Source organism: Pinus tabuliformis, chromosome 2_2 (genome assembly GCF_031772625.1).
Source record: "Pinus tabuliformis cultivar Carrire ecotype Pingquan chromosome 2_2, CPIR1, whole genome shotgun sequence".
NCBI lineage: Eukaryota > Viridiplantae > Streptophyta > Pinopsida > Pinales > Pinaceae > Pinus > Pinus tabuliformis.
In genome coordinates this window covers 1,092,711,487-1,092,733,710 of record NC_142300.1, presented here as the reverse complement: position 1 = coordinate 1,092,733,710, position 22,224 = coordinate 1,092,711,487, and positions in this window count along the sequence as shown.

Below are 22,224 nucleotides of genomic sequence, written 5' to 3'. Positions count from 1 at the left end.
TTTTAAGGCATGGCCTTATTGTGATTTTTTCTCATCTTGCCTTGAGCTCTAGCTCGTCATTGCTCACCTCAGTAAACAATGAGTTAGGTTGTCGAGAGACCCCTACACAATTTTATCCATTTTTACTCTGGTAAAGTGATCAGCTATAGCTATGATGATATGAGTTATGCATGAGATGAAGGCAATTTGCGGGGAAATGAACATTTATTCCTATAGAGATTTTTGTGCCACATTCTTGGACCAACATCTCCATTTTATAACTGAATGGAAATATAAATATGAAGGGATATTTTTATAAGTTTTGGTTTTGACCAAATGCTCTCCATACAAAGAAGGAGGAGGAAGAAATTGATTGGTTTGGGTTTACCAACTATACTAAGTTGTGGGTTTCAAGGGAGAGAGTTAGGTATGTTGGTTGAGAGATCCATCGAAGCATGATGATGACCATCCATCTAACTAAGGATTATGGAAATCTATAGACAATGGCCAACCATTCAACTAAGGTTCATGGAAATCTACAAACAGTAGGTTATCCTCATCAAATTAATAAGGATGGGTAACATGAAAATTACACAACTCCTTTCCTTAACTCTTTTATTGAAGCTAGGTCATGATCCTAGTGGTCTTGCTGGTAGAAATCTTATAGTTTTCAATCTAAAATGATAATCCCAATATTAATTAAGTGAGGTATGGACTTATATATGTTAATTAATGCAAATGGAGATGTTTTTTTTAGGATTTTTAGATGTATTTTTGGTTGTAGTATAATTATGAGAGAAGATTAAAATTGGTGAAAATTTTGAAGAAAATATACGAAATAGTTCTTTATGCTCACCTCATGATATGAATTTATGCTTATGAAAAGTGGAAATATGGATATGTACATATACAATTTTTATATATAATATATGAAAAAAGATATATATCAAAATTATCATTTTCTTGTGGTTACTAAACTACATCGGTCACTCGTCTATAATTTATAGTGAATATTGTATTTGCAACATGGCGGTGAGTGTATTTCAAACCTTTATCCCTTTTCTATATATAAAAACATATTTTTAATCTATAGCTTATAAGTTGTGTGTGTTTTAAATTTTAAATAGGTTAAATAATATTATACATATTTGTAATTAAATAATACATTTTGATGTGTTTAATATTTGTGGAAGTCATATTAATATTAATAGAGTTTACATTATTGAAATATAAAGTATATATGATGAAACTTAAAAGTGTATATTGTAGAATTATAATTTACGGATTATACTAATTTTGTTGATTTATTCCCTAATGGGGTGCTACTATGGTTCCGTTGGATGAATTCGAGGGGGCACCAAATGAACACTTGGTACGTTCCCGGATGTGAGTGGGAGAAAGCAGTTAATGTCGGTACCTCTGCTTGTGTGTCGTGAGGTGTATTAATTTGCAGGTTTAATGAGATGGGAGGACATGATTTTAATGATGGTTTGAGAGAGGAGGTGAGGATTTCTCTTCGTACTCCATTGATGGTCACGTATTTGAAGTAAGTGGATGGATTCTTTGATGTAGTGCATGTATTCCATCTATTGAGAGTTAGGTTAATGAATTCTACGATGAGTGGGTTATTTGGTTGATGCTCTTTGTGGAAATGGTGTGTATACGTTTGTTTTTTAGCGATTTGTTAAATAATTTTCATGTCTCTAGTGGTGGTGGTTGTTGTTCAAATTGTTGGTACCATTTCTCGTATGCGATGAGCATCATTAGAATATGGTGAGTGGTCTTTTGATTCATTCAATCTCACATTGGAAACAATGGTTTTCATTCTCTATTTTGAAGTGGTTTGGTATGAGTTTCTCGTTAAGATCAAGGCTTTTTAGGAAATTCCATGCTTGTATTGGAAAATGAGTTTCTTACATTCGACCCCAATAATTTTTCTTCCATTTAAGATTTTTTGTCCAAGTTCAAGACCCTTAGACTTCTCTTGGAAGGTGTTAAGGTTAAGAAAGAAGATGGTAGCCTTATCTATTCCATTCTTACTAAGTTGGGACTAGCCTACTCTGTGTTTGTTTCCACCTTCCATTCTACTATAGAAGCTTTTATTTCTCAAGGACAAGACTACATGTCCCCCTCTTTCGATTCCTTTTGCGATTCTTTAATAAGAGAACAAGAAAGAATCTTACATCTTAGTCTTCTTACTCTTCAAAACTCTTCTAAGAAAGCCTTAGCCACCCAACAACAACCAAATTCAAAGAATCCTAAGAAGAAGTATATTAAAAAGAATGGTCCTAAACCAAACAAGGGTCCTAAGAAATTTCTTTTTTTGGTCAAATAAGAGTGGAGCCTTTAATTAACCGAAAACATGATTACATATAGTACACGTCTTTACAAGTGTAAAGACCAGTAAAAGATAGACCCATTGATGAATACAAACAACAAGGTCAAAATACCCTAAACATCACACAATAAACACATTTACCCTCTTTTACCAAAAGACTAACTGCAAATAAATCCCCGCCATTAGTCTGGTTCTTGATCTGGCGGTTGACATAGCATCGCTTCAGAAACTTGCTCACCCTTTAACTGCTTTCCGAACCTGATAATGCTAATAAACCTATGGTCTATAAAATATCGGGTCTGCTTTTAGCCTTAACCTCCCTCCACTTTGAAACCCGATAACCAATCAAAGGGCATCACTCCAAAGACTTGCTCACCACTTAACCACAATCCAGACTCGATAACGTCAATGAACTTTTGTTCTATAAAAGTTCAGGTCTACTCTTAGCCTTAACCTCCCTCCTCTTTGAAACCCGATAACCAATCAAAAAGCATCGTGCCATGGACTTGCACCCTGCTTAACTGAAATTCGGACTCGATAATGAAAAATAACCTTTGGTATATATATTTTGGGTCTGCTCTTAGACTTAACCTCCCTCCACTTTAAAACCTGATATCCATTCGATGATCAGGGACACTTAAAAGCTACGGCCTACGCCTATTTCACTAGCACGCGGGTTATAGGTAGCTGAACCCCCTTAAAGGCACATGACGTCAGCATCAAGTAATAAGATCGATGGTCAGGATTAAAAGCGACACTTCAAACTAGTTCCAGGATGTCCGTTGATCTTCCATGATCTAACAACTCCTATGCATAATTACCCCACCTCTTCATCCTTCTCTTCACTTCGTGTATATGTCGTTCCTTCATCTTACCTCTTCATCCTTCTCTTCACTTCAGGTTTGTGCCATGCCTTCCTCTCCCACTGGTCTTCCTCCTGCTCATTCTTCATTGGTCTGGAGATTCACCATGTCTTTGTCTGCCTATCATTGACAATCATCGTGCAGTTTTTTAGGGGGTATAGACTTCTAGTCATACCAAATGTAGCTTTCCTTACATAGCACCCCTTCATTCACCAAATGATCAGCTAACATATTGGATTTCCTTCTCACATGAACAAAGCTAACTGTTCTCAGGGTTTGCAAGTGGGAATGAATATGCTGAAAGACCTGCGAGAGCCTCCAATGTTTCGACACTTTTCCATGTGCTGTTCCATTACACATTTTCTTGGCTGCATTAATGACCAGTTCAGAGTCAATGTCAATGATGGCGTTGTGTAAATTTTCATCCATCAGGATTTCCAGGCACTGCTCTAAGGCCATAAGCTCTGCCATGTTATTTGTGGCAGTCCCTAAATGACTATGGAAGATATTATTTATGCATCCCTGCTCATCTCTTATAACATCACCATAGCCAGCCATCCCTGGGTTACCCTTAGAGGCCCCATCTATATTGATTTTAAAAAAACAGGAGGAGGAGGTTGCTAGATCTTTGCCAGCAGTTGTTTTTCTCACACCCTTGCCAGTGCCTTGGGGAACCAGAGAATGGAGACCCAACTGCATCATTATGCGAGCATCTTGGGGTGAAGGGAGGTCCTCGGGAATTTTCCAAATAAGGGCTCCTACTGTATCTTCATGCTATCGTAAAATTTGGACAATGATACTCTGGGTCGAGCCTGTTTTGTTCTTCAAAATCCTGCCATTGCATTCTTTCCATACATTCCAGATAATAAAGCCTGGAACCAGAGTCTAAACATTGTTAATGATTTCATTACCTGAGAAGTTTTTCCTCCAATTCTTCAAAGTGTTTGTGATGCTGAGTCTATCCTTATCTATTTGCCTAAAGATTGAGGTTGCCCAATCCCACATGACAGAAGTAAAGGGGCAGAGGTTTAGTAAATGATCCATTGTCTCCTCTTGTAAGCCACATAGATGGCATTTAGATGGGCCAACAAATCCCCTTTTCAGAATATTCTCCCATGTGATAATTTTCTTTTGGTAAACCAACCACATAAACAATTTGATTTTCATCCAGTATGGGTTCTTCCAAAGGTTGTTCCAAATCTGATCAGGGTTTGGATAATCAAAACCTAGGGCCATGTGTTTAGCTTCTTTGAGGTTAAAAGTGCCTTCGGTGTTTTGACCCCATCTCAGTTGGTCAGATGTGGAAGACACCAAAATCTTCCTCTGCTCCAAGTCAAGAGCAAGGGAATCTGCTTGGGCCCTCAAAGGACTCTCTTCATTGTAACCAAGATTCTTCCACATTCTCCATTTATCGTTGTCCCGTACCTGATCCCAGAAGTCACTTACCATAAGTAAACCTTTGTTGTCAGTGTCATTTTTGTGAGTGGTTAATTCTTCTCTAACCAAATTTGGTTCCTGTTTCCAGTTATCCTCCCAAAACCATGCAAGGTTCCCATCTTGGATCTCCCAGAAACTATGTTGTTGGACAATGGTTTTATTTTCCCAAGTAAGGTTCCAAATGTGGGAGCCCTTGTTAAGTCATGACATTCCGATATGATCACTCTCTTGCCAATGATCTTCATATTTCTACTTCCAAAGATTAGCCCAAGGGGTAGCCGATTCCTTGAGCCACCTCCACCAGAGTTTGGCTCCCGATACTCTACTAAGGATTTCAGGGTTGTGAAGCCCCAAACCACCGTGGGCCTTAGGTTTGCAGAGCTTGTCCCAAGCTACCAAAGCCCACTTGATTTTCACTTTCCCTTTGCCCCAAAGAAAATCTCTTTGAATATTCCTAATCTGTTGCATAACTCCTTTAGGAGCATGAAGAGCTGACAACATGAAAATGGGTATGGCCTGTAGGACAACCTTTGTAAGCACTAGACGCCCTGTAAAATTCAAAGACCTACAAGTCCATTTCCTGATCTTGTCCTAAAGTTTGTTAATTACCGTCTCCCACACTCCCTTGCTCAAAGGTTTGTCCGTAAGAGGCATTCCAAGGTACTTAGAAGGTATCTGATCCCTTTGAAACCCTCAAATTCTAGTGAGCTTTCTCTGAATGGCAATGTCAGTTTTAAAAAAGAAACCTTTTGATTTGTCAAGGCTTACCTCTGTTCCAATAGCCATACCAAAGTCATTCAATATTTGTTTAAAATCTTTGGCTTCCTTGACCATGGGAATGCCCTGCAGCATAGTGTCATCCAGAAATTGTTGTTGAGTTGAAGTAGCTCCACCTATGGTCATTTTTAGTCCCTGGATTCTTCCTTCAGCACTTGCACTTTTCATTGCTCTGCCTAGCCCTTCCATCATGAGCACAAAGAGGAAGGGGGAGAGCAAATCTCCTTCTGAGACCCTTGGAAGGCATAAAGGTTCTTGAGGGCGAGCCATTAAGTAGGATTGAAAAACTAACTATGGATATCAGGGCCATAACCCATCTAATCTAGTTGTGGTCGAAACCATAAGCTCTCAGCACTACCCTAATATAAGACCAACTTAGTTTGTCATAGGCTTTCGCTAGGTCAAACTGTATGTTCATGCCAGCTTGCTTATTGCTCTTAAGTGAGTGAACCACCTCGTGAGCTTGTATGATGTTATTGAGAATCTGTCTTCCTTCCACGTAATCAGTTTGCTCCTCTGAGATAAGAGCTGGAAGAAGAGGCTTGAGTGTTTTAGCAATCACTTTGGAAATAATATTGTACACCACATTACATAAAGCTATGGGCCTGAATCTATCCAGTGTCATGGCTTTTCCTTGCTTTGGAATCAAAGCTATGAAAGAGGCCTTAAGAGCCTTCAAAACCATTCTGGATCTTCTGGAATCTTCCACTACATCAAGGATGTGTTGTTTGACTATTTTCTAGCAAGCTTTGAAGAAGTCCACATTGAATCTATCTGGGCCAGGAGCTTTTGCATTTTGCATCTCATTGATAACTTCACTAACCTCATCTTCAAACACTGACCTGTTGAGATTGTGATTGTCTTCCCTTGTTATAAGCTTGGGAATATACTTTGTGAAATTGTTATTGAACCATGACCTGTCTAGGAGAGTCTCCTTTGCAATGCTAAGGAAGTGTTGTACTAGGAAAGATTCCATTTCTTTGTGGGAGACAAGCTCTTTCCCTTGAAAATCTCTGAGATTTGAAATTTTGTTATGTGCCCTGTGATCCAAAGTTGATTTACGAAAAAAAATTGTGTTTTTTCCCCTCCTCTAATCCACTACACTCTTGATTTCTGCCTCTAGAATATCTCCTCTTGAATGCACCTATCTTCCCATTCCTTTTGAAGAGACTTAGCTTGAGTTTTCCTTTCCTTGGTAAAACCATATATGATTATGATTTTATTAATCCCATGGAGTTTCTGTTCAACTTCTCTTTTGGCTTTAAAAATATTTCCAAATTCTTTATTGTTCCAATCTTTGAGTCTAGATTTGATGTGTTTAAGTCATTGTTGCAGCATTAGAAAATTTGTGCCTTGAATGGGAAAATCTTCCATCCACCATTTGTTAATATTGTTGGTGAAGTCAGGGTGAGAGAGCCAGAAATTTTCAAACCTAAAGGTTTGTTCCTCAGTGTACCCATAAAAGTGGCTTCAAGCTAGATAGGCCAGTGGTCCGAGTCTCCAAAGGGAAGGATTATAGCTGACATGTCAAGGCCTGTGAGAAGGAGGTCCTCTGAGATTATGAATCTTTCTAGTTTAGGGGAAACTTGAGAAGCCCCTCCTCTCTTATTGTTCCGGGTGAAAGTGTAATTTATTGTTTCAACATCCACTAGTCTCATTTTGTTTAAGAAGTTCTGGAAGGCAATTGAGTATATGCCTAGTGTTCTGGTGCCACCTTTTTTCTCTATGAGAGATTTAATCATATTGAAATCCCATGCCAGAATCCAGGGCATATCAGGATATCTCTCTCTCAACTCCTCAAGGGAGGTGAGAAGCTTTAATTTGTCTTCTATTTTTTGAGGACCATAGAAATTCGTAATCATGTAAGTTTCCTTGTCACCCAAAGGTTGAATCAACAGTGATAAATAGTTCCTATATGCTTTTACATCTAGGATTCCAAGTTTCTGGGGATCCCAAAGCGTAAAAATCCCTCCTACTGAGTTATCTGCCTTAACCTCCAGATACTCATACTTGCTTAACCATTTGCTATGTATTTCTCTGATCTTGTCCATCGAACACTTAGTTTCTTGAATAAAAACCATATCTGGTTTTTCTTCTTTTATTGTACTGCTCAAATTTCTTTGTTTCCTTTTACTTCCTAGGCCCCTAATGTTCCAGGTTGTAAGCTTCATTAAGAAAGGTTTGTAAAGGAGTAGCTGGTGAGATCTCTCATCTTACCTGAGTTAATCATGAGTTTTCCACATTCGGTCTGCAGCTCATTCTGTCTTTTCTTCCTCTTTTCCTACCCGGATTCTTCAAATTGTGTCTCGATGTTTCCTCCATTATTTTCATCCCTCTATTCTCCTGGCTGTCATGGTGTCTTTTGACTCCAGAGCCATTCGTATGAGATCTCCATAGGAAGAGCTATTGAACCCTGTCAAACTCCTCCTTTGGTAGGGAGTCAACCCCTTTGGCAATACCCTCCTCCAGAAACATTTCTAGATCTAAGTTCTCCCTCTCAAGAATCTCCTGCAGTTCATTGTCCTCTGTTCCCACCTCACCTGGGGTCATTTCATGGTCCCTACTGAGCTCCACAATGTTCAGTAGATCATCCTTTTGCTGGTTGTTCTCTGGTATGTCCTCCATGCTAGCATCCCTATCCTTCTCATTGGTATTAGTCTTTGATTCCTAGTTTGCCCCGTTGTTTCCAACTTCTTCTTCTAAGATTTTAAAACTATTGTGGCTCGGTTGCCCATCCTCGTAGATTTTCTTTTGGTACCTCTTTCCTCCTTTCCCTTTGTCCCCCACCTTAGTGAAACCCTCGGGATCTTTGCTTGTGGTGGTTTTTGTGTTGTTCTCCAGCTTGTTTGATGGGCAGTCTCTGTAAAGGTGCCTGTGTTCATGGAACTTACAGCACCTGAATGGGACATGTTCATAGTCCACCGCCTATGCCCATTCTTGATCATACACTTCCCAAATGATCTCATCTGGAAGTGCTCTAGATAGGTCCATTTCCACACAGATTCAGGAAAATGAAGTGTATTTGCCTCTTAGAGTCGCATCTGATATTTTTATAAAATTCCCTAATTTATTGCTGATAGCCTTTAGAGACTCCGACAACCAATAATCTAAAGGAAGGGAGTATAGTCTTATCCATATCGGTACTGAAGTGAACGTTTCTTATTCTGGGATAAAATTTATCACCCATGGTCACACGTAAAGGCCTGCATCAATGTAAAAATAGTGTCCTCCCTCGAACACTCTGTCTTTATCTTCTAGGCTCGTGAACACCACCGTAAAGAAGCCCTTGGATCCAAGGCGAAGGTTTGGTTTATTTCCCCCTTTGGTTTCCAGTGGTTCCTTATCCATGCGTGTAAGGCCTTCTCCGTTGGCCAAATCCCCATAAATTTGCAGATAGCCGCGTGGTCCACCATGTTTTCTCTGTGCACCTGTAGCGCTGGGTCGCTTAAAACGACCTGAGGAATTATGGTCAACTTGGGTTTACAGACCCCTATCATGCTCATGGGTGCAACTTTCTGACTAATACCCTCTTTCCTCTTCTCTCTGCTATCTTCCTCATGACTTTCTTTCTGTTCGTGAGGTTTGGTGTTTCCTGTGTTCATATCCTTAGTTATCACCTTCGATGGTTTCTTGAAGTGATGCAGACTAGTTCCCTTGCTTCTTTTTGCAGCTATTTGAATATAGGAGGGAGCAGAACTCCCTCCTCCACAACTCGCCATGGTTACCAGCTCCAAACCCTAACTCAAAACCTTGTTCAGGTTGTAGAGCTCATTCAACATTTTTCCGTCGAATCGGGTCCTAAGCAATTTCTTTCTCAAAATAAAAAATCAATTCAACAAAATGAGAAGGAAAATAAAAGCAAAGGGAAGAAGATTGATAGATATTGTAACTTTTGTAATCAAGATGGCCACTTCGAATCCAAATGCTTTAAGAAAATGGAAGCTTGGAAGCAACAATAAAGAAGCACAACATCCATTTGGAGCACTCTTTAACTTCAACTTCATCTTCAGGAATAACACTTTCTGCATGTGATTTTCAAGCATCTCATTCTAGTTATGCACTAAATGTATCTTCTTCTTCTCATCCTCATGAGTGGCTCATTGATTCTAGAGCTTCTTATCACATGGCCAAAAACAAAGCCATGTTTTCTTATTTAAATGATTGTAACACCAAAAATATATATGTTGGTGATGATAGATCTCTTAGTGTTGTAGGGACTGGAACAATTCATCTAGACAATGGTCAATTTAATGATGTACTATGTGTTCCAACCTTATCCTGCAACCTTCTATCTGTATATTAGATAACTCATTCAGGTGAAGGTAAAACAGTTGAATTTTCAACTCACGATGTTGTAATTAAGGACCTAAGAGATGCTGGGTAGATGTTAGCTACTGGCATTGCTGATGCTTCTACAAGGTTGTATAAGTTTAACAAATTTGGGTCATCAAATCTTCCCTCGGTATTTGTTTCTCATAATGATGAAGTGTGCAAACTTTGGCATGAGCGATTTGGCCACTTAAACTATCACTCCCTTCAAAATCTATGTAAAGAAAATATGGTGTTTATTATTTCTATGGTATCTTGCAGAGATGGTGTTTGTTTTGGATGTGTACTTGAAAAACATCATTGGGATAGTTTTGAAAAACGTGCCTCTTGGCACGCCTCAGCCCCTTTAGAGCTTGTGCATAATGATTTATGTGGTCCACTTCCAGTTGTTTTATTGTTTGGATAGAAGTATTTATTAACTTTCATTGATGATTTCTCCAGACCCACTTGGGTATACTTCTTAAAACTCAAGAGTGAAGTATTTAACATGTTCTTGGCCTTTAAGGCCTTTGTTGGGAAACAATTTGGACATCAAATTCTTAAGCTAAGATATGATAATGACAGAGAATATGTTAACAACAAATTCATCAAATTTTGCACTAAGAATGGAATTCAAATGAAACATATTGTTCCATATACTCCACAACAAAATGGTGTAGCTGAAAGGAAGAATCGCACCTTAAAGGAAATGACTAATTGTATGCTTCAATCTAAAGGACTTAGTCTTAATTTTTGGGCAAAAGCAATTAATTGTGAAAATTACATAGTAAATCACACTCCTACTAAGGTTTTAAATAGTATCACTCCATAAGAAGCATGGAGCTCAATTAAACCAGATATAAGTCACTTTCGTGTTTTTGGAAGTGAAGCATGGGCCCATATTCCCGATGAGAAACACAAATCGTTACAACCTAAGAGTGAAAAAATGTATTTTTGTTGGATATTTTGATGATGTCAAAGGATATAGACTTTTTTCACCTAAGTCCAAAAATGTTATCATTAGAAGAGAAGTAGAGTTTGCTGAAAATATATTGGCCTACGAGCCTAGCTTGGTGGATGTGCCACCTCTCTCTATCCCTTCTACTTCTAAAAATATTTCTTCTTCAGATGATGACATCAAGGATGGCAATCCTCCCCCACCTTTTCAGGATCCTCCTTCATCTACTCAAATTCCAAAATAGGTTTGTGCTACCCGGGATGCAGTAGGTGCTCTTGCAGGTGATCCTACAGAACAATGACGTACGTGTTTTCAGTTGGATAGAGCCTCTTCTTTACTGGCTCAAGCTTCAGAAAATTATGATCCTAACACCTTTGCATAAGCTTTAGTCCATCCAAATTGGGATGCATCTATGAATGAATAATATTGCTAATTATTGGAAAATGATACATGGGATCTTGTTCCTCTTCCAAAGGGACGAAAACTTGTTAGATGCAAATGGGTTTACAGAACCAAGTATGGATGAGATGGAAAAGTTGATAAACATAAAGCTGTTCTTGTTGCTAAGGATTTTTCACAAGTTGAAGGCATTGACTATACTGAAAACTTCTGCCCTATTTCCAAAATGAACTCTACCTGCCTTGTTCTTTCCCTTGCTGCCTCTTTCAAATGGGAAGTCCATCATATGGATGTTAAATCTGCCTTCTTGCATGGGGACTTTCATGAAGAAATCTATATGGAACAACCTATCATCTTTATACAAACAGACTCCAACCTTGTATGTAAGCTTAATAAATCCTTTTATGGTCTCAAGCAATCCCCTCGGGCTTGGTATGCCAAAATGGATAGCTTTCTTTTAGATACTAACTTTTCTAGGAATCATTCTGACAATAATGTCTACACTAAGAAAATGGGTAAGTCTCTTATCATTCTTTTCCTTTATGTTGATGATATTATTCTTATTGGTAGTGATGCCAACCTTATAAACCATGTGAAGTCCAACCTTAGAAATAATTTTTAAATGATAGACTTAGGACACTTGCATTATTTTCTTGGTCTTCAAGTCTTGCAATCCAAGGAAGGTATTTCCCTTTCCCAGTCCAAGTATGCCTATGATCTTCTATGCCACTTTCACATGGAAGGCTATAATCCAACCCCTTCTCCCTTTGAGTCTCGAGCCAAACTTTCAGTCACTTTTACTTGCCTTGAAGTTGATGCTACCCTATATCGCTAGCTTGTAGAAAAACTTTTGTATTTGACCCATACCTGTCCTAAACTTTCCTTTGTTGTTGGCCTTATTTCTCAGTTTATGCAAAAACCACATGAAAGTCATTAGAAAGCAGCTAGAAGAATACTTTGTTATGTTCGAAGTACAGTTCAGTTTCGGATTCATTACAGTGCAAAAGAATCTCCTCTATTGGTCGGTTTCACTAATTCTGATTAGGCTGTTGACCCTAAAGATCAGAAGTTTATTGCAGGTTATGTCTTCACTCTTGGTTCTAGATCTATTACGTGGGCTTGCAAGAAACAAAGTACCATATCTCTTTCTTCAGCAGAAGTAGAGTATCGTTGCATCGTAGAAGCTAGTAAGGAAGCCTTGTGGCTTCATCAGATCCTGTCAGAGTTTGGCGTTCAGCATCAGCACCTGGCTACACTTTGGTGTGATAATCAAAGTTCCATTCAACTATGAAAAGATCCAATCCAACATTAGCACATCAAACACATTGAACTACACATGCACCTCATTAGAAAGCTCATTCATGACCATTTTATTAAAGTGAAATATTGTTCAACCGATAATCAAGTTGCATACATATTTACAAAGGCTCTCACAAAGGCAAAGTTTACTAAACTTTGATTTATGGTTGGAGTTTAGGAAGTTGTCACTAAGGGGGGATAGGTTCTAATGCCTCCTTCCTTCTCCTATTGTGTCATATTTGTACATCCTTCAATCCTATCCCAAGTTGTTCTTAAGGGCAAATGTTAGGATATTTTGACACAGAGGAAATCATTAAGTATAACTTGGTCTAGTGTAGAGTTAGGTAAAGTGTGTTTATTTACTATGTACTTTTGTAACTTACAATCTGACAGTCATGATATGTTCTAGACATTAAGTGATCCGATGGTTCATTCTCTCCTTGATATTATCGACACTTGATCCGTGGATTAACACCCGATTGGTCCATGATCTCTATTTAATGAGCATGGAGGGTCATTTGATGGGTGACCATTCATGACAGAAGCTTATGTAAATTTCTTTTATTTTATTAATAAATTTCCTGAAGTGGCCACATTAGCTCAGGCCATGGACAGTTTCCTTCCTTGAGGGTTTTAGCCACGTCAAGAATATTGGTGTATTGATCTGTAATCTGTTTGTGAGCAGTGTCCTTTGGTGTTCTATCTAAGGAACTTACCCTATAAATTCCTACACTAAATTGTGGTGAGTTAGAAAATATTCTAGGTTTTGGGCTTGCAAGGGTTCCCATTTCGTTCTTCATCTAGTTTCATTAGTCAAGGTTTGTCCAGTAGTTTTCTTGTGTGTCTATTTGTTGCAATGTTCACACCTCCAAGACAAAGGATGATAAATCAAAGGGGAGGTGGCAATAACATTGGGAATAAAATGGCTTTCCATTTTTCTTATCATATTAGGGCCTCTACTTTTGATGTTGTCCCCCAATAGGTGAGGAGGGAGATATTAGTCTTGGAATACAAGGAATCAGGGTAATGTCCTTATTTTTCAGACTCAAAATTAATGGGTGAGGATGAAAAATGGTTACCAACTCCTGGCAGATTCCAAAGAATGATTTTGTAGTTCATGAGTTCTTTGGTTCTCAATCAATATATGACAACTTAGTTGCACCTAACTTTTAAAGATAAACAAGTTGAGAATTACAGTGTGTTATCTTCTTTGGAAGATATTAAATGAATGCTTCGTAATATGAGATTTTGTCTTGATAATTTTGATTCTTGTATAGTAAAGGTGGAGGTCTTCTTTGTTAGCTTCTATAGATATTATCTATCCTCTAGCGATAAAAAATGTTCACACTCCTACTTTGATTTCTTTAAACTATGATTAACACGATGGTTTCAGATCTTTTTGTCAAGGTCACTTTGTTATTTGGCATTGGGTCATTAGGGGAATTTTGATGCCTAAAATGGGCCTCCTAAGGAAATTATAAAGTAATAGTGGAAATAATAAAATAATATTAAATTACATCATCAAATTTTAGAGGGCAAAAAAAAAACTATTTTTTCAACTCGTATTTTCAACTTATCTCCCTATGGGTTTATTCAAATTTCGAGTGGAAACACTCATTGGATGAAACATTTGAATCCTCGTCCAAGGAGTACCCATTTTTCATACTTTAGATGAACCCTACTACATGAAAAAGAATAAATACATGAAAAATGTGATTGCATGGGTACTCCTTGGATGAGGAATTAAATTTTGCATCCAAAGAGTACTCCCACAAAACCTTAGGGAGATAAGTTGAAAATACCAGTTGAAAAAATAGTTTATTACTTTATTATTTTTTAGTCGTTCTACTTTTCTACTCCAAAAATGGTGAATCATCCCCGATGGTTAACATCGTCATCTTGAATCAGATTGGTTCTTATTAAGTTTATTTTCGTTGTATATTGTTCTTAGGAGGCCCATTTTAGACCTCAAAATTCCCCTAATGGGCACTTTGGATGTTGGTTTTGATGCCTTTTACATCGAGCGTCTTATGGGTGACCCTTGTGTGTGTTTATTTTGGTGCCTTATTTCTTTGGCGTGGTGGACTGATAATTGGCTCTATGGTTCTGGGTGATTGGTGAAGTTTTGTTTTGGTGCCATTCTTGCATGCATGGTGGATTTTTACTTTGTTCTATGGTTTTGGGCAACTATTGAGGTGTTTCATTGTTTCTATGATGTGATGGAGCATCAAGCTCAGGGTTTCTCTTCTGGCATATGATGCCAATGGATTGTTGAAAGCCTATGGTTTTTGCTATTTACCTATTGATTCTCTCCTTTTTGTTATCAGAGATTTAGATGCCTACACGTGGTGGTTTTACTGGGCTTGGGTATTAAAATGCATATCTTTATATTATAGTTGTTTTGTATGGGAAAGAGTTGTTTTTCCAAAATTGTGATGGTATTTGTTTTCTTGGATGATAAGATTGGGACTTTGGAAACTAGCCTAGAATCATGGTTTTGGTCCAGAGCTTGAACATTTTCTATTCATATGGGTGATCATGTCTTTTTTTGCATGGAGGTTTGGATGATTAGAGTTTATATGACATTATCTAGGCCAACGCTGCTTATGTAATCTTCAATTTTTTGGAGTGACATATAAAGTATTGATATCTAAAATATAAAAAAAGATTGTTGATTTTTTTTTAATATATGTATTTTACTATAATGGTAGAATTTTGTAGGACCTATCAGAGAGGGACAAAAAACATTTATTGATGCACTTCTCATAAAATTATCATTCATTGAAATGTTCTGATCTTGAAAATTTCCTTGTTTTGTTGAATGCCATGCTAGGAATCATATTTAGAACACACAATGAACCTTTCAGGTTGAGTATAGTTTAGATTTAGAGTGCCAATGTCTTCTTAGTAAGACATTATGAAAATAACAATATCGGAGACTCTATTAGCGTCGACCTTCAAATCAATTAGCTAGAAGGATAGAAATAAGGAAATGGAAATGGAAATGGAAATAGAGACTCTATTAGCTAAAACCTTTGAACCAATAACTTGGAAGGAGAGATAAAAATAAGAAAAAAAGATTTTTCAACCTACAAGATCCTTGTTCCCAGTTGATACTTGTCACAATAATTTTTTTCAATAGTTAATTAGTATAAAATTATGTATTTGGTCTTTTCACATGCAAAACTTTTAATTTATCTTTTAAGCCAACAACTGAATATAAGTTCGATTGAGCCAAAAGAGAGTGAAAACTTTTAATTTTAAACATGTTTTAAAAGTTGAATATGACTTAGGTTCTAAATTTTGTAGAGTTCAAAAAAAATTACAATCCTTAAGTTAAAAAAGAGACTAAAGTTTTAAAACCCAAGAGTAGAGTTTTAGAACCCCTAGAGTCAAAAGAGTATCGAAACCCTGAAATGTGAAGTATATTTTGAAACAATTTTCTGTGTGTTTATGTTTGTATTTAATTTTCTAAACACCATAACTAATTACAAATTTAATGAGCTATGACACTTTTATTTAATTCATACTTCTGTGCAGCTAGAGAATGAATATCAACAAATAAGTCAATATTTGCAGATAGAGAATGAATATCGTGGCAGTGATGTAATACTTTTACTCCGATATCACCAGGGAGTGGTGTATGATCCTGCTGGTATGACCTCTAAAGATCTCAATAATACATATGCATGTTAAATGATTATGAAGGTCGATCCCAATGTTCATCTATGAATCCCAGGAGCTGAGAGCAATGGCACTTTTAACTCACCTTTATCCACAACTTTGTGGAGAAATATTATGGAGAAAACGACGCTTTTAATTGATTCATAGTTCTACGTAGATAGAGAATAAGAGAATGAATATAAAAGTAGAGAGATATTTATGAGCAGATGGGAAAGTCATTCGTAAATTGGGCAACAAATATGGTAGTATCATTAAATACGAGTTCCCCGGATGGTGTGAGGATGTGTAAACAAACTGATGCTCCAAAACCAATTGTGAGTATTATAGTATGTTTCCCCTTTTTAATAGTTTTTGGCATTATGGAAGTCCACATTGCCACATAAACTCTCTAGCGATGCATGATAGTATAGCTTTGCAGACAGGCTATAGTTTCCTTCTCTGAAAACTTCTCGGTTGTGGACACTTATAAAAAGTTTATTTACATTTTCTTCTGAATTGGCTTGTTAGGCAATTGTTCAAATTGGACTATTTTATGCTTTACTTATAGTATATTGGTTTTCTACCCTTGCAATCATTAGTTAAGCATAAATAATTCCACAAACTGGTGCAATACAAATGATACAAATGATTTGAATATGATTTGGAGAAATCTATGTTCAATTGAAAACCACCATCCAATCTGTAACTTTCCATACATTTAATTTCACTATCCAATTTTTTTTTGGAGCTTATTGAGGTAAATCTCTATATATTTCATTTGAAGGACCCTTCAATTAGGATATGCAAAAGTTTTGACCATATAAGTATAATTTCATGACAAGGCTCCAAAATGTTTGCCACCATATTGACCATGGTTCCTTTCTTTGTATCTGGCTCCCATTCAGTCACAGGTGAACCATAGTCATGACTGCCAATCTCATGCCATTGATTTAATTTGTTTTAATTCTAGTTTTGCAGATATGTGATGACAATTTTGGTAACCCAATTCTTAGTTTAAAATATTGATATAGCAACACTAGGATATAACAAAAATAAGATCGTATAGTAGATTCAAACAATGGATGCATGACTTTTGTAAAATTCAAATCTTTGTTGAGCCAAAATTCCCATCATGAAGGCATGGACATTAAGCACATGTTGCAGAGTGTTATTATCTAACTTTCACCCCTAGTATCTAGCCTATAGGTCAAGCACAAAATGGGTCTATTATCTAACATTCACACCTAGCTAGATACTTTATTGCACTAGCCTCATCTTAGAAATTTCTATTCATCCTTCTGTCACTAGTGTGCATCTCCCATGAGGGCTTCACTCAATGAATCTCTGACATATCACGTGTGTTCATGGAATACTAAACTATACCCTTAATTTGACAACATATTGGAAAATACCTCTAAAAATGATATTATTTAGCCCCCTACCAGTATGAAGCCAATACACCTTCACAATTAAAAAAACCCTACTTTCACTAGATATTGTAGGTATACATTTTTTCATTAACAAATTTTATACCCCTTTATATTTTTTCATTAACTTTGAGCTCCATTTTTTATACCTGCCAATATAAAAACCCTTTACCCTCCCTATATATCCCCCAATATATTATGTCATTTCCCCCTCAATATATATCCCCTAATATGAATGGATGTGGTATTATGGTATTGCTCCCCAGTGAAGCCCCTGTGGCGTCTCCTCTTTTGTTTATACCTTTAACCTTCCTATCATTCATATTGTTCCTTCTCTTGGTAGCAGATGCGTGTCCTTCATCGCCAGATGCATTTTTTATTAATATTGGGTTTTAGGTAGTTATTCCTTTATGTACATGTAAACTTCTAAGCAATTTATCTATTCATATCCTCCTTATTTAGTCACTAGATTAGATTGTCTTAGTTATGCACATTGTCTTTGCAATGAAAAAATAAACATGATATCTATGCACATTATCTTCACAATGCAAACACAAACATGATATCTACTTCCTTATTTAATCAACAAGTATCTCGTCTTCTTTGCAACCTTGTCTAAATTATATTTCTTTAATTTGAGATTATTTTCTATTGTAGATTTTTTATTTTTGAATGTAATTTCTGCTTTTATATTATTCCTAATACCTTTAGCATATATGCAATGTCATCATAGAAATTAACAAAGACAAATATGATAACTAGGAATTGAGGTTAAGTTGCACTCTCTCTCCAATAAATGTAAGATTGTGCTGTTAGGGTATTTTGATATTAAACCTAACATGTTATGGAGAATATGGATTGTTTTTTCCTCTCTATAGAAGCTAAGTATCCTTATCTCCTCCTAAAAAACATTTACCCAATATCTCAATGAAAGCTAAAGTTTTGGTCCTCTCCATAGAAGCTAAGTATCCTTATCTCCTTATACAAAATGTTTACCTAATATGACAATGAAGTAAAAGAATTATGCGTAAACAACCATAACGATATTCCTCTTGAGTTTGAAAAGTGATATATCCTTAGAAGAGATACCTCCTTGTATAGAAGTTTACCCAATATGCCAATGAAGTAAAAGCATTCTAGTAGAAGCATTTTGTTGAACAAAAATACCATATTTTGAACCATATTTTTCTTGAGTTTGGGAGATTTGCAATATTGCTTTGGGACCTACTTTAAACTTTTCAAACAATTTGCTTCATAATCGAGAAAAATCATTTTTGGTGAACAACCATGACCATATTTTGAACCATATTTTTCTTGAGTTTGGGAGATTTGCATTTGTGCTTTGGGACCTACCCTTTCAAAGAATTTGCTTCATAGTTTATAGCTTTCCTTCAAAGTTAGTTTTTTCCTCTCCAAATGAAATTCTTGCTAAATTGGTGGGCATTTGGGTAGATCTATATCCATATCAATCAATGACAAGTCCCATTCGAATAATCTTCAAGCTGATCTACAGACTTGACCAAGGAGGTAGCATGCATTGAAGTCTTTTTAGGTGATGATCAAGGAGGAAAACCATAGGCATAAACAAACTTGGAATGGCGAAATACTTGTGGTTGAGAGAGGTTGAAAACTTGACTTTTGTTTTGGATGAGAGAGGTCGGAAACTTGACTTTTGTTTTGTGAAAAATAAATTTGAGTTTCTAATCTCTCTCATTAGAGAATATTTCACCATTAGAAGTTTCTGTATGCTCATGGTTTTCCTTAAACATCATCCGAAAATGAGTCAATGCATGAAAATGAAAGTCAAGTTTTTGACCTCTCTCATCTGGGAATATCTCACCATTCGAAGATTCTTTACGCCTGCAATTTTCCTTAAACATCATCTGAAAATCCTTCCGTTCATGCTATCTCCTTGTTCAAGTTTGCATATCGGCTTGAAGATTATCAGAATGGAACTTGTCAAAATATAGATCTAGCCAAATTCCCACCAATTTGGCAAGAATTTCATTTGGAGAGGAAAAATTTAATTTTGAAGGAAAGCCATCAATTATGAAGCAAATGATTTGAAAATGTAATTCCCAAAACCCTATTGGAAATCTCCTAAACTCAAGAAAAATATAATCATGGTTGTTCACACGGATTGCGTTTATTCATTGGCATTGGGTAAATTTTTTGCAAAATGAGATATCTCTTCCATGGATATATCTTTTTTCAATACTTAAAATCAAGGATACTTAGCTTGACAGGAGCATTGGGTAAACTTTTTTCATAAGGAGATATCTCTTCTCAATACTTAACATCAAGGATACTTAGCTTGAGAGGACCAAAAGTTTAGTTACCAAAAGAAGAATTTAGTCAACTTTCTAAACTCCTCTCATTCGGGAATATTTCACCATTCGAAGTTTTTTTATGCTTGCGGTTTCCCTTGAACATATCCGAAAAGCCTTCAAGACTGCAAGTTACCTCGGTCAAGACTACAGATTGGCTTGAAGATTATCTGAAAAGATTAAGAATGCATGGACTATACAGTTTTGAAAGATAGATAAGTAGATAATATTAACAGTATAGCCAGATAAAATGTTGGAGTTATCAGAATTAAAAATCTATATATTGAGTTGTAGATGGGAGGGTTTCTTAAATTGATGATTACTGAGTGTGTTTTGAAGTAAAATCTAGTCATTAAGTTTGACAATGGCTTGAAATTATATGGTTGTGTTCTTAACTCTTTTTGTTGTACTCGGATGAGCTGAATATGCCACAACAACATCTGTCGAATAGGCGTGTGATCCTTGCATATGTGTGTGATCCTTTCGTGTTTCAAAATTTGGGGTGGAATATGAAGGAATTGGCATATTGTGATAAATCGTTGCCATTTGCAGTTGGCTATGACACAGTGCAAGTGGGAAATGAACCTGCAGTTTTAGTTCCTCTTCTGGTATCTCCGTATCTAGTTTAGTTTAGGGCACGACCACCATGCTCGATTTTGGCTTGGCCTTATTTTTCTATTTTATCTAGCTCTACCAAATTTTTTATTATACCTGCGAAGTATGTTGTAATTGAATTTGAATTTGAATTTAATTTAATTTATTTTAATGGAAGGTAAATAACATGATCCTATATTTGATAAAAGTTTACATTTATATATTTAGATTGTAATTAATTCTCAGTGAGATTAATCTCTAAAAATTAAAACATCTAATTCAATACTATATGTTGACATCATCCATTCAGGGATATGAGAGATTTTTTCGATGTCAAGCCTTGTTCTATTTACAAAGATACTGCTTTAGGTTAGTAATATCCAGTATAAAATTTAACTAGCATATCCCGAAGCAAGGCAAGGGATAGTAATACTATCTAGTATAAAATCTAACTAGCATACTTTTTTGAGGGAAGGGAATATCTAGTATAAAATCTAACTAGCATACTTTTTTGAGGGAAGGGAATATGGTTAAATGTTGAATATATGTAAATGTATTTAATGTAAAACTAACTATTTATTTAAAACAAGTGTTGTAGGGTAGTTTAGTGCTTATTACTCAAGTTATTGAAATTAACCATTGGACTGAGAGGTATAAAGGAACGTTGAAAGCTTAAAAAGTTAAGAAAAAAACAGAGTGTTAGCAGCGGCGAAATCCATATCATCATGGGACCTTCAAAGCCATAATACAAATTTTTGCGAGCGCTTGATAGTACGTTATGGAGTTCTTAAAATTCCAGATCAGACGCGTAATTATTAGTCTAAAATTTAGAAATCCGAGAACTAGTGATCTAGTTAACCTATCAAATGCTTAACCTAATCAAGTGAAAATGCAATGGGGTAAATTTGTTAATAAATTGAATGTATTTATGATCTAATGAAAGTGGAATAAACTCAAATGAATCTCATTAGCATGTTCTAAAAAATAGCAGAAAATTACTATTATTTGCTACAAGAGACTTTCAAAATGTTTTAGATTTGTGAATAAGAAAAATAATCCAAGTATCTCAATGCTTACTATGAACTTCCAAAGTTGTTCCAAGCATGAAATCATGCTTATGACTTTGTAAATTAACCTGCAAATGAACTCACTTCAACCATTTAACCCAATCCTATAGAAAACAATCATCAATACTAAATGCAAAAATAGGAAAAACAAGAACAAGATATGCATGTGAATAAGAAGTGAAAAGAACAAAAGTAAATTATACAAAATGGCTTTGAGGCTCTTAGGATGGCCAAGCCCAAGGAAAATTAGATTTATATAAAAGAGACCAAACTTTAGAAGCTATAAATGGCACCAAGCTTTATTATTTGAATCAATCAAATTACATCCCAGCCAGAAATGAAAGTAGAGTTGTAAAAATACAAGTTTTCTCCATAAGAAGATTAAGAAAAACCAACCTGTAGAGGAAAATTCGAGTTGGTACTTATATGAAATGATGAGGAAGCATTTTCCTTGAAAGGAGGAAGTTTTTCCGTCTAAAATCCATCAAATAGTGGATCTGGTTCCCAACACTAGGAATCTACATTAAATGACAGGGAACACATTCCTAGATTTTCTCAATCATTAGAGCTCCAGAATTTGTGCAATAATTTCATAAAATCTTGTTGATTTAATATCTAATATTGATCGTCTTGTAGTAGGGAGCAAGTCCCTAGATTATCTCCTCCAAATATTCATAATCTGCCCAATATTCTCATAATATTCTACAAAGATAAATAATATTAGACACAAATATGAAATTATCTCTAAAACTTCCTATTGTATATATTAAAGTTTAAAAAACATTATG